The following is a 12746-nucleotide window of genomic DNA, read 5'->3' as shown; positions in this document are numbered from 1 at the left end:
AAACAAGCAGGAATACAGATTATCCATTCAGATGCTCTACATGCTGACTAGTGATGCTCTGTAACATTACCCAAACTTTTAGAGGATATCCAGACAGTATGGAAACAATGGGCCTGATTCAGACCTGATCACTGGGCTGCCAAAATTGTAGTCCTGCGGTCAGATAGTCGCCGCCCAAGAGGAGTGTATATTCGCCGTGCAAGTCTGCGATCGCTTGTGTACGCCGGGCAGCTAAAAATCCCTCAGTCAGCGGACAGCTGCAAATCCGTTCACAGCTTACTCACCATCTAATATTTTTTCCAGTGTGTGCAGTGTGTGCGCAGCCCAGGACTTACTCCTACAGTGCGATCAGAATGGACAGATCTGGGCTGCTCTCCCTGAAAACGCTTGGGAACGCCGGCGTTTTCCCTGACACTCCCAGAAAATGGTCAGTTACCACCCACAAACGGCTTCCTCCCGTCACTCAGCATGCGTATGGATGTGCGATTAGAATTTTCGCACCAGCCTGTCGCTGCCTGTTGTTGTTTGCCGACGCGTGTGCGCATTGCGGTGCATATGCATGCGCAGTTATTACCTTATCGCCCGCTGTGCGAAAACGCACCGTAGCCATCAGGTCTGAATTGGGCCCAATGTTTCATCCCCCTCATCAGAGGCTCTGACGATACTTTGCGCAGAGTCCAGTCATTGTACAACAGTCGGTACAGGAGAGATCATTGCCTGGGCCACAGGTTATCGCCCAGGTCTCCCTGATACAGGTGGCAGAGGCATACCTACAGAAACGACGGAATAAGTTGCCTCGTGTTTCAGAGACATCCAGTGAGATCACAACGTGGCGACTGGCCATACAGCAGGGTAAATGCAGGCAGGGCCAAGCTTCTTTCTTGAGATAGGGAAGAATAACAGAGGACCAGGACTAAAATCTTGGGGGAATCCAAAAGGAAACTGGGAGGGGTGGGAAGTGTTTGTCTGAGAATTCCCTGAAATCCAGCTTAGATGTTAATGAGAGCACCGTATATTTACTACGAGTAGGTCCGTACATAACGTGGGATACTGGTATAAATGGGGATTTGGATACTACTCTAGGGAGAGGCGTCTCATGTGAAGGGACAGATAACAGACGGTGTAATGGTTAGCATTACTGCTTCACAGCACTGAGGTCATGGGTTCCATTCCCACTTCCCACCATGACTATAACTGTGTGGAGTTTGTATATTCTCCCTGTGCTTGCGTGGATTTCCTCCGGGTACTCCGGTTTCCTCCCACACTCCAAAATGAAACTGATAGGTACACTGGCTCCCTACAAATTCACCTTAGCGTCAATGTGTGTGCATGTACATGTGGTAGGGGAATATAGATTGTAAGCTCCATTGGGGTGGGGACTGGTGTGAATGGCCAAATACTCTCTGCAAAGCGCTGCGGAATGTGTGTGCGCTATATAAGTACCTGGTAATAAATATTTCTTACAATGCATGAAAGCCCAATATCGCTGTGGCACTAAAACCTGTTGCTTGATAATCTGATGGAAGTGGATAAGATCATCATTGGTAGGTTACAACCATGGTACCAGTGACACTGGGAGAGAGCTGGTGGATTATCCCCATGTGTGTGCCGATCCGATTATTTGACACAGGCAATAGGGATCGGCCAGTGTGTGACCACCGTATTTTGGGACAATTACACTGTAAGCTTAGCTTGAGACAGGGGCATCTTCCTCCCATTACTCTATCCTGCCAGACTGTTGCATTATTATACGAAGCCTTTTATTCAGGAAACGTGAGAAGCCGAATGTACACAATATTCAGCTGACGCAAAGGGGGAGGTAATTATACAGAACATTCCAGGCCCAGAGAAAGCGATTGCATGGACAGTGTGTGAGCCCGGGAGAGGGGGACAGCAGTGTTTATTTGGCGCCTCCAGTCTTTGCAGTTGGGAGTGATGGGGTGAATGAACCAGCTGCAGTGGTGAATGAGGAGTTTACAAGGGTTATATTTAGAAGCAGCCTAGAGGCCTAATCTTGCTACAATCTTCCATCCACAACTCCTGAATGTATAAATATGCCTCCAAGACGCTGATGTTTGTATTAACTCTGTGGCCGTCAGCGGAGCCCCCTAATTGAGGCGGCTTTCTAGCACAGCACATGTGGAGGAGATGTGCCTCGTTTCCACGAAGGACCCTGGTTTATAAGCTAATTAAAGACCGTGGATGACAGACCTGGTTAAAATAAACGTAACGTCTCTATCCGTTAACTACACAAACAGGACTGTACTGCAGCACTCAGCATCAATCATTTACAGGGGTGTGGGGCATTTCATTTTATAAAAGAATAAGTGAACAAAGCTTATTCAGCAGCAGCCAGGATTATGCTGGCGATACTCAGAGTGCGTTGTGAGAACACATTTGGCCAATCACGTCAGGAGTTCTTGCCCAGCAGCTATTTGGGGTTTTCGGCCCTGGCTATGCACAAATTACAAAGTCAAATGCTTGTTTAAGGCCCCGGCACCAGCAGACCCTAGGAGACATTAAGGAACTCACAAGATTTAGGATAGCATGACCCTTGGGATATTTAAACATCAGCTGCATAGTTCTTACGGGACTTCAATTATCTTCACGTCTGCTGTGATTTTACGCTATAATACAGTATAGTAAGAATTCTGCCATAAGAATCTATACTAATTGTTCCACATGTGTCCGTCTAAGGAGCTTTAATCAGGGATTCATAGACTGCTGACATTACCCAGAAGTCTATTCTCCTTATTTTCATTTCAAACTCACTGTCTAGTGGACAGTCTGGTCTGTGAGATAGGATGGATGGATACTTACAATCTCGTCCCTGACGTAAGTTCCTGATATGTATGCAGCCGGGCAAAACGCCGCACCCCCCCCCCCCCCCCACCCCCCACCCACCCACTTGAATTCCCCCCTACGTCTGATATTCAATTTTGATAAATTTCATTTGTTTTTGTATCAAGTGAAAATCAGCCTAACCCAGGATTTTAATAACGTATACGCACATATCAATGTTTAGTAATATGTACGCGGATCCTGGGTCAGTGTGTAGTAACGTATTTGCAGATCCTGTATCAGTGTGTAGTAAAGTATATGGAGATCCTGGGTCAGTGTGTAGTAACATATACGGAGATCCTGGGTCAGTGTATAGTAACGTATACGCAGATACTGGATCAGTGTGTAGTAACTTATACCCAGATCCTAGTCAGTGTGTAGTAAAGTATACGGAGATCCTGGGTCAGTGTAGTAACGTATATGCACAGATCAGTGTGTAGTAATGTATACGCGGATCCTGGGTCAGTGTGTAGTAACATATATTCACAGATCAGTGTGTAGTAATGTATACGCGGATCCTGGGTCAGTGTGTAGTAACGTATATGCACAGATCAGTGTGTAGTAATGTATATATGTAGAGATCCTTGGTCAGTGTGTAGTAACGTATATGCACAGATCAGTGTGTAGTAATGTATATATGTAGAGATCCTGGGTCAGTGTGTAGTAACGTATATGCACAGATCAGTGTGTAGTAATGTATATATGTAGAGATCCTGGGTCAGTGTGTAGTAACGTATATGCACAGATTAGTGTGTAGTAATGTATATATGTAGAGATCCTGGGTCAGTGTGTAGTAACGTATATGCACAGATCAGGGTGGTCTTCAGTATGCCGGCTGTCGGGATCCCGGCGCCGGCATACCGACACTTATTCTCCCTCGTGGGGGTCCACGACCCCCCAGGAGGGAGAATAAAATAGCGTGCCCGCAGCGTGGCGAACGTGAGCCCGCAAGGGGCTCATTTGCGCTCGCCACACTGTCGGTAAGCCGGCGGTCGGGCTCCCGGCGCCGGTATGCTGGTCGCCGGGAGCCCAGCCGCCGGCATACAATACTACACCCCACAGATCAGTGTGTAGTAATGTATATATGTACAGATCCTGGGTCAGTGTAGTAACGTATACACAGATCCTGAGTCAGTGTGTAGTAACGTATATGCACAGATCAGTGTGTAGTAATGTATATTTGTAGAGATCCTGACTCAGTGTAGTAACGTATATGCGGATCCTGGGTCAGTGTGTAGTAACGTATATGCACAGATCAGTGTGTAGTAATGTATATATGTAGAGATTCTGGGTCAGTGTAGTAATGTATATGTGGATCCTGGATCAGTGTGTAGTAACGTATATGCACAGTCCAATGTGTAGTAATGTATATATGTAGAGATTCTGGGTCAGTGTAGTAATGTATATGTGGATCCTGAGTCAGTGTGTAGTAACGTATATGCACAGATCAGTGTGTAGTAATGTATATATGTAGAGATTCTGGGTCAGTGTAGTAATGTATATGTGGATCCTGAGTCAGTGTGTAGTAACGTATATGCACAGATCAGTGTGTAGTAATGTATATATGTAGAGATTCTGGGTCAGTGTAGTAATGTATATGTGGATCCTGAGTCAGTGTGTAGTAACGTATATGCACAGATCAGTGTGTAGTAATGTATATATGTAGAGATTCTGGGTCAGTGTAGTAATGTATATGTGGATCCTTAGTCAGTGTGTAGTAACGTATATGCACAGATCAGTGGGAGTGATTCCAAGTTGTTCGCTCGCTTACTACTTTTAGCAGCATTGCACACGCTAATCCGCCGCCCTCTGGGAGTGTATCTTAGATTAGCAGAATTGCGAATAGAAAATTCTTAGCAGTTTCTGAGTAGCTCGAGACTTACTCACAAATAGCGATCAGTTCAGTCAGTTTCGTTCCTGGTTTGACGTCACACACACGCCCAGCGTTCAGCCAGCCACTCCCCCGTTTCTCCAGACACTCCCGCGTTTTTCCCTGGCACACCTGCATTTTTCCGCACACTCCCAGAAAACGGCCAGTTTCCGCCCAGAAATACCCACTTCCTGTCAATCACACTACGATCACTTCAACGATGAAAAATCTTTGTTCAGGCGTGAGTAAATCTACTAAGTTTTGTGTTAAAATACTAACCGCATGCGCACTGCGAACCATGCGCATTTTTTGCCTTAATCGCTCCGTTGCGAAAATCGTCAACGAGCGAACAACTCGGAATGACCCCCAGTGTGTAGTAATGTATATTTGTACAGATCCTGACTCAGTGTAGTAACGTATATGCGGATCCTGGGTCAGTGTGTAGTAACGTATATGCACAGAACAGTGTGTAGTAATGTATATATGTAGAGATCCTGGGTCAGTGTGTAGTAACGTATATGCACAGATCAGTGTGTAGTAATGTATATATGTAGAGATTCTGGGTCAGTGTAGTAATGTATATGTGGATCCTGAGTCAGTGTGTAGTAACGTATATGCATAGATCAGTGGGAGTGATTCCAAGTTGTTCGCTCGCTTACTACTTTTAGCAGCATTGCACACGCTAATCCGCCGCCCTCTGGGAGTGTATCTTAGATTAGCAGAATTGCGAATAGAAAATTCTTAGCAGTTTCTGAGTAGCTCGAGACTTACTCACAAATAGCGATCAGTTCAGTCAGTTTCGTTCCTGGTTTGACGTCACACACACGCCCAGCGTTCAGCCAGCCACTCCCCCGTTTCTCCAGACACTCCCGCGTTTTTCCCTGGCACACCTGCATTTTTCCGCACACTCCCAGAAAACGGCCAGTTTCCGCCCAGAAATACCCACTTCCTGTCAATCACACTACGATCACTTCAACGATGAAAAATCTTTGTTCGGGCGTGAGTAAATCTACTAAGTTTTGTGTTAAAATACTAACCGCATGCGCACTGCGAACCATGCGCATTTTTTGCCTTAATCGCTCCGTTGCGAAAATCGGCAACGAGCGAACAACTCGGAATGACCCCCAGTGTGTAGTAATGTATATTTGTAGAGATCCTGACTCAGTGTAGTAACGTATATGCGGATCCTGGGTCAGTGTGTAGTAACGTATATGCACAGATCAGTGTGTAGTAATGTATATATGTAGAGATTCTGGGTCAGTGTAGTAATGTATATGTGGATCCTGGATCAGTGTGTAGTAACGTATATGCACAGTCCAATGTGTAGTAATGTATATATGTAGAGATTCTGGGTCAGTGTAGTAATGTATATGTGGATCCTGAGTCAGTGTGTAGTAACGTATATGCACAGATCAGTGTGTAGTAATGTATATATGTAGAGATTCTGGGTCAGTGTAGTAATGTATATGTGGATCCTGAGTCAGTGTGTAGTAACGTATATGCACAGATCAGTGTGTAGTAATGTATATATGTAGAGATTCTGGGTCAGTGTAGTAATGTATATGTGGATCCTTAGTCAGTGTGTAGTAACGTATATGCACAGATCAGTGGGAGTGATTCCAAGTTGTTCGCTCGCTTACTACTTTTAGCAGCATTGCACACGCTAATCCGCCGCCCTCTGGGAGTGTATCTTAGATTAGCAGAATTGCGAATAGAAAATTCTTAGCAGTTTCTGAGTAGCTCGAGACTTACTCACAAATAGCGATCAGTTCAGTCAGTTTCGTTCCTGGTTTGACGTCACACACACGCCCAGCGTTCAGCCAGCCACTCCCCCGTTTCTCCAGACACTCCCGCGTTTTTCCCTGGCACACCTGCATTTTTCCGCACACTCCCAGAAAACGGCCAGTTTCCGCCCAGAAATACCCACTTCCTGTCAATCACACTACGATCACTTCAACGATGAAAAATCTTTGTTCGGGCGTGAGTAAATCTACTAAGTTTTGTGTTAAAATACTAACCGCATGCGCACTGCGAACCATGCGCATTTTTTGCCTTAATCGCTCCGTTGCGAAAATCGTCAACGAGCGAACAACTCGGAATGACCCCCAGTGTGTAGTAATGTATATTTGTACAGATCCTGACTCAGTGTAGTAACGTATATGCGGATCCTGGGTCAGTGTGTAGTAACGTATATGCACAGAACAGTGTGTAGTAATGTATATATGTAGAGATCCTGGGTCAGTGTAGTAACGTATATGCGGCTCCTGGGTCAGTGTGTAGTAACGTATACGCAGATCCTGGGTCAGTGTGTAGTAACGTATACGCGGATCCTGGGTCAGTAGAGTAATGTATATGCACAGATCAGTGTGTAGTAATGTATATATGTAGAGAACCTGGGTCAGTGTGTAGTAACGTATATGCACAGATCAGTGTGTAGTAATGTATATATGTAGAGATCCTGACTCAGTGTGTAGTAACGTATATGCACAGATCAGTGTGTAGTAATGTATATATGTAGAGATCCTGGGTCAGTGTGTAGTAACGTATATGCGGATCCTGGGTCAGTGTGTAGTAACGTATACGCGGATCCTGGGTCAGTAGAGTAACGTATATGCACAGATCAGTGTGTAGTAATGTATATATGTAGAGATTCTGGGTCAGTGTAGTAATGTATATGTGGATCCTGAGTCAGTGTGTAATAACGTATATGCACAGATCAGTGTGTAGTAATGTATATATGTAGAGATCCTGACTCAGTGTAGTAATGTATATGCGGATCCTGGGTCAGTGTGTAGTAACGTATATGCACAGATCAGTGTGTAGTAATGTATATATGTAGAGATCCTGGGTCAGTGTGTAGTAACGTATATGCACAGATCAGTGTGTAGTAATGTATATATGTAGAGATCCTGGGTCAGTGTGTAGTAACGTATATGCACAGATCAGTGTGTAGTAATGTATATATGTAGAGATCCTGGGTCAGTGTGTAGTAACGTATATGCGGATCCTGGGTCAGTGTGTAGTAAAGTATACGCAGATCCTGGGTCAGTGTAGTAATGTATAAGCAGATCCTGGGTCAGTGTGTAGTAACGTATAAGCAGATCCTGGGTCAGTGTAGTAATGTATAAGCAGATCCTGGGTCAGTGTGTAGTAACGTATATGCACAGATCAGTGTGTAGTAATGTATATATGTAGAGATCCTGGGTCAGTGTGTAGTAACGTATATGCACAGATCAGTGTGTAGTAATGTATATATGTAGAGATCCTGGGTCAGTGTGTAGTAACGTATATGCGGCTCCTGGGTCAGTGTGTAGTAACGTATACGCAGATCCTGGGTCAGTGTAGTAATGTATAAGCAGATCCTGGGTCAGTGTGTAGTAACGTATACGCGGATCCTGGGTCAGTAGAGTAATGTATATGCACAGATCAGTGTGTAGTAATGTATATATGTAGAGAACCTGGGTCAGTGTGTAGAAATGTATATGCAATGGCTTGTGTCGGGTGTGTCCATGTCACTAGCCTGCAGATTGCACACTCACACACAGCCTGCCATGCTGATTAGATATACACGTTCAGTTCACATTGCGGTCACCGCCTAATTAACTGTGTTTAAACAAGCACTAGGAAAACATATTAGTTTCTGAACTTTTGAAGAGTCATGTGAACAATGGAGCCGGGTTTGTTCCAATAATCTCCCTTTGCGGGGTGAAGAATACACCCTTTCAGTTCCATAAAGCTGCAGACGCAACGTGGGGTCTCAATGCTGAGTGAGTGTGTGGGGGGAAGGGGGCGGGCGAGACAGTCCCTCTTAGAACTCTCTGTGACCATTTAGAACGGTCAATAATTAAGAGAATTCAGAAAATAGGATAATTAGAGGAGAGTAACTGGAATGATGAAATCAGGCTGGAATGTGGATGGAAATTAATCTATGGATGTGGGAAAACAGATCACAACGGAAGGGGGGTTGGAGTGCTAAATAAAACAGGAAATTATTTAATCAGCCAGGACTCGATATTATGCACAGCAAACAATGGGGGCTCTTTATCAGCTCTTCTCAAAGGTGCAAATCCGGACTAAAACCTTAGCGACCAATCAGATGGATGAATATGTTTCCACTGTATAAACGGTACTTGCCAGATGATAGCCAAATGCTCACTGGGTGCTGCGGACTCCATGCATTAATATAAAATAAATAGACTTATTCTCTGGTGGGAGAGGAGTAATATTTCCAACATTCTGCACAAAGGGCCTAATTCAGACCTGATCGCTAGCAGGCGATTTTTGCACTGCTGCGATCAGATGGTCGCCGCCTACAGGGGAAGTATATTTTCACTGTGCAAGTGTGCGATTGCATGTGTAGAAGAGATGTACAAACAGATCTTGTGCAGTCCCTGCGCAGCCCAGGACTTACTCAGCCGCTGCGATCACTTCAGCCTGTCCAGGGCCGGAATTGACATCAGGAACCCTCCCTGCAAACGCATGGACACGCCTGCGTTTTTCCAATCACTCCCAGAAAACGGTCAGTTGCCACAAACGCCTTCTTCCTGTCACTCTCCTTGCAAACGCCTGTGCGAATGGATCCTTTGCACAAACCCATCGCTGAGCGGCGATCCGCTTTGTACCCGTGCGATGCACCTGCGCATTGCGGTGCATACGCATGCGCAGTTTAGACCCGATTGCCCGCTGTACGAAAACGCAGCCTAGCGGTCAAGTCTGAATTACTCCCAAGTCTACTCAAGTGATATCGCCATCTAGCAAGTGGGCATCTGCCCCAGAGGACGCATCAGCTTTGTGGTGTTTTGATCAATGCGTCATTCATGAGAATTCATCAGAGTAAGAATTTCGGACAATGCTTCACTAGGAAACGGAGACACCACACAGCAAGCGAACAGTTATGTCGCTGCTTCCTAGTGAACCGACTGGTTGAATATTGGTTGTAGGTGATGGTTCCACTTTAAAGGAAGGAGCGGTTACTGGTTGTCCTTATATTATATGCCAGCAGCAGAGCCTTTCACATTCTTCCATTTGTAATGATTGAATGATTAATGAAACTTGATAAACCTACAATCCCATAAGACACTGGGCCCTTGAAAGGCCGTAATTTGCTTGCTTCCCTTCGGGCAAGCTCAGACAGAACTGTCCTGTGCCGTAGCTTGAGTAGCTGCAGATAAATCTATTCCATTCAACCCTCTCTCAGCAGCTCCACATTACACCGCAAGGATCTCATTACGTTTACACCCATGGATCTATGTATTTCACTACGTGAGCAATGCCTGGTGACAGAGTAGGGAAATGGCTGGGTGAAAGGTCAGGGATGGTCTCCCAGAGGTCAAACCTCCACACAATCCCCTCTTCTGCAGCTAGGATTTAGGGGTTTCGGGCTTATACAGAATGGGTTTTGGAGACGATCCTAGAAGCAAAAACACAAAAAGTTCATAGTGTTTTTCTCCAGGAAGCCTATTAAGCATAAATGTGATGTAAAAGGAGAGCCAGGTCCACTGCGGAGTCAGCGTAACGCACAATAGAAATAGGGCAGGAAGCATATGAGCCTATGCTGGGAAATGATTCAGAAAGCACGCATGATCTTCTGCATTAAACCCACAAGATGTTTGTGGAATTGTTTATGCCGGAGGTGGCCCCTAAGCTTCCCTGAGCAGCTGAGTAAGCTGGAGGGACGCTTCTCCTCACCATCTGCTCCTCGGCCCAAGAGCTCCGTTCCAGTCCTGTTAACCTCTAATCAGCCGTGAGGGCCCCTGCCCAGCTCTTAATCCCATGAAGCTAGGGCCCTCCACTTCCCATCTGTTCCGGCAGAGGTAGAGTTAAGAAACAATACGTCCTTCTATCCCCCTCCTGTGCTATGTGGCCACTTCTGCAGATGCTGTGGCATGTTCTATGGAGACTCCTGCTGCCAGCTCACCTTCCATGAGGCATAGACCTCCTGCTGCCCTCTACGCCGCCCGATCTTAGCCAGCCTGTACATACTCACTGTCACTCTATAGGGATGGCCTCCTTTGTACATCCTGCGCTTTTATTGTACAGCTCTTTTCAGGTCACGATACACAGTGAAAGGACTGTAATATACGCAGCCTGCGAGACTTCTCCGATTGTCAGCTTAGTGGGGATCTGAGGGTTTGTTCCTCTGGCACTAGGCTGAGCCTGAATTCAGTTTACTTGGAGCAGACATTTATGTAGCCTACAAAGAGCAGGATAGACGCGTTCGGTGATAGACAACCCAGCACAACCTAAAGAAATGTCAGATTCCTGTGAGAAACCCAATCAGAATCACGCTGCGTCAAACCTTAGTGAGATAAGGATCAGTAAAAGATGCTGGTCCATGGCTAGGATGGCAGTGGAATATTCCAGCAATCGTAATGTTTTTTTTGTACCCCCACAATTATCCACAGGTGTGAGTAGAACGAGCACAATCTATCTTATTCACAAGAGTAGTCACCTTCATTTTGCGCCTAAACGGGCCGCCTTTTGGGTCACAAAAACATCTCCGCAAACCAGGAATGCAACTATGCATGCGGAAAGGCAGAGAAATCTGAGGTGACTGTGCAATAGTGTACATGTCACATGAAACTAATCTCCCATTACTATACAATCATCACTTACTACATATAACATTTCCATGTTTCTCCCAAACGGCTCCTTGCTTTATCCCCAAATCCACCTTGAAAGTAGCCTAGAGAGTGAAGAGATATCAGGACTGCCTGTATTACAGGTGACACTTTTCTTTCATTGAAGTATCTTAAAGTCGAACAGGAAGGTATATCGTTTGTCCCACGAAACGTACAGGATTATACACAATATGTTCTGGTGCAATAATCCAGTGTTTTTGCTGAGTGATACCAGTAATCACCCTGAAAATTCACCCGCACCATCCCTTTCTCTCATTTAGCAAATTGAAGTCCTGATTTTGCAATGCTCCCGAAAACTTCCAGCACTGGTGCACCTAATCCAGAATCCCCGACTCCTGCCATACTGTACAGTATGGAAATGCCGGCACTGCGTTCTGCAAACCTGGGCACATATGCAGAATTCTACCTACATTATTGTAAACCAGGGAGTGTGAGGCCACCAGAAAGGTGCACTGTTCCACAGCCATTTAGTTTTTAGTAAACGAGTCAAGGCCCACTGACCTTTAAGCTTTAAAGTGCACACACATATCTATAGAGATCTTGAGAGAGCGAAACCATCAATATATCTCCCTACCTATGGAAATGTTTAGATCATGATATATATACATAGGCCCGTGTAGAAGCGTATTCCTGTGAACATGATACATATAGAGTGGTGGGGGGGAGACACATTTCCATATCCTGTTCCGTCTGCTGTAGGTAAATAAAGTTCTGCTTGAGCGGAGCGGCTGTTTTTGCTGTGTGTATGGTATATGGAGCCTTCTGAGTTCATACTATCAGTTTGAGCCATCATAGTTTGCAGAATGGATGCTTTTAAAAAGGTCATTAAAAGGAGCAAATATTAAATCTCCGCCCCCCCCCCCCCCCCCCCCCCCCCGCCACCCTCCCCCCGGTACCTGCTTTCGATCTGTGTGTAAACTGAACAGCAGAACTGTAATCCTGCTAGTCAGGCATAACCCCCGCATATCCTCCTCCTCACTATTCTGTCTTATCACTGTACTGGGAAGGAGTGTCCTCCAAATGGAATGGTATCAGCATATTGGACGGTCCTTACCAAGTCTGTGGGTCCCCCAAAACCTGTATACAGTATGATCACATGTCTCTGGCCAAACTGAAAACAGATCCTGCTGCTGATTGGCTCACATGACAGGTTCGGCTCACATGTAGCATAGGTGGTCATTCCGAGTTGATCGCTCGCTAGTTCGTTTTAGCAGCCGTGCAAACGCTATGCCGCCGCCCACTGGGGAGTGTATTTTAGCTTAGCAGAAGTGAGAACGCCTGTGCAGCCGAGCTCTACAAAAACAGTTTGTGCACTTTCTGAGTAGCTCTGAAACTACTCAGCACTTGCGATCACTTCAGCCTATTCGTGTCCGGATTTGACGTCATACACCCGC

General features: G+C 45.6%; 1 protein-coding gene across 1 annotated transcript in view; it reads right to left on the bottom strand.

Moving 5' to 3' along the window:
• The window catches only part of ZSWIM5 (zinc finger SWIM-type containing 5), a 93761-nt gene that overhangs the window by 28730 nt on the left and 52285 nt on the right, over positions 1–12746 (bottom strand). The gene's annotated exons all lie outside the window — the stretch shown is intronic.

This window comes from Pseudophryne corroboree, chromosome 9, assembly GCF_028390025.1.
Source record: "Pseudophryne corroboree isolate aPseCor3 chromosome 9, aPseCor3.hap2, whole genome shotgun sequence".
Taxonomy (NCBI): domain Eukaryota; kingdom Metazoa; phylum Chordata; class Amphibia; order Anura; family Myobatrachidae; genus Pseudophryne; species Pseudophryne corroboree.
This window is presented reverse-complemented; position numbering and strand designations above follow the sequence as displayed.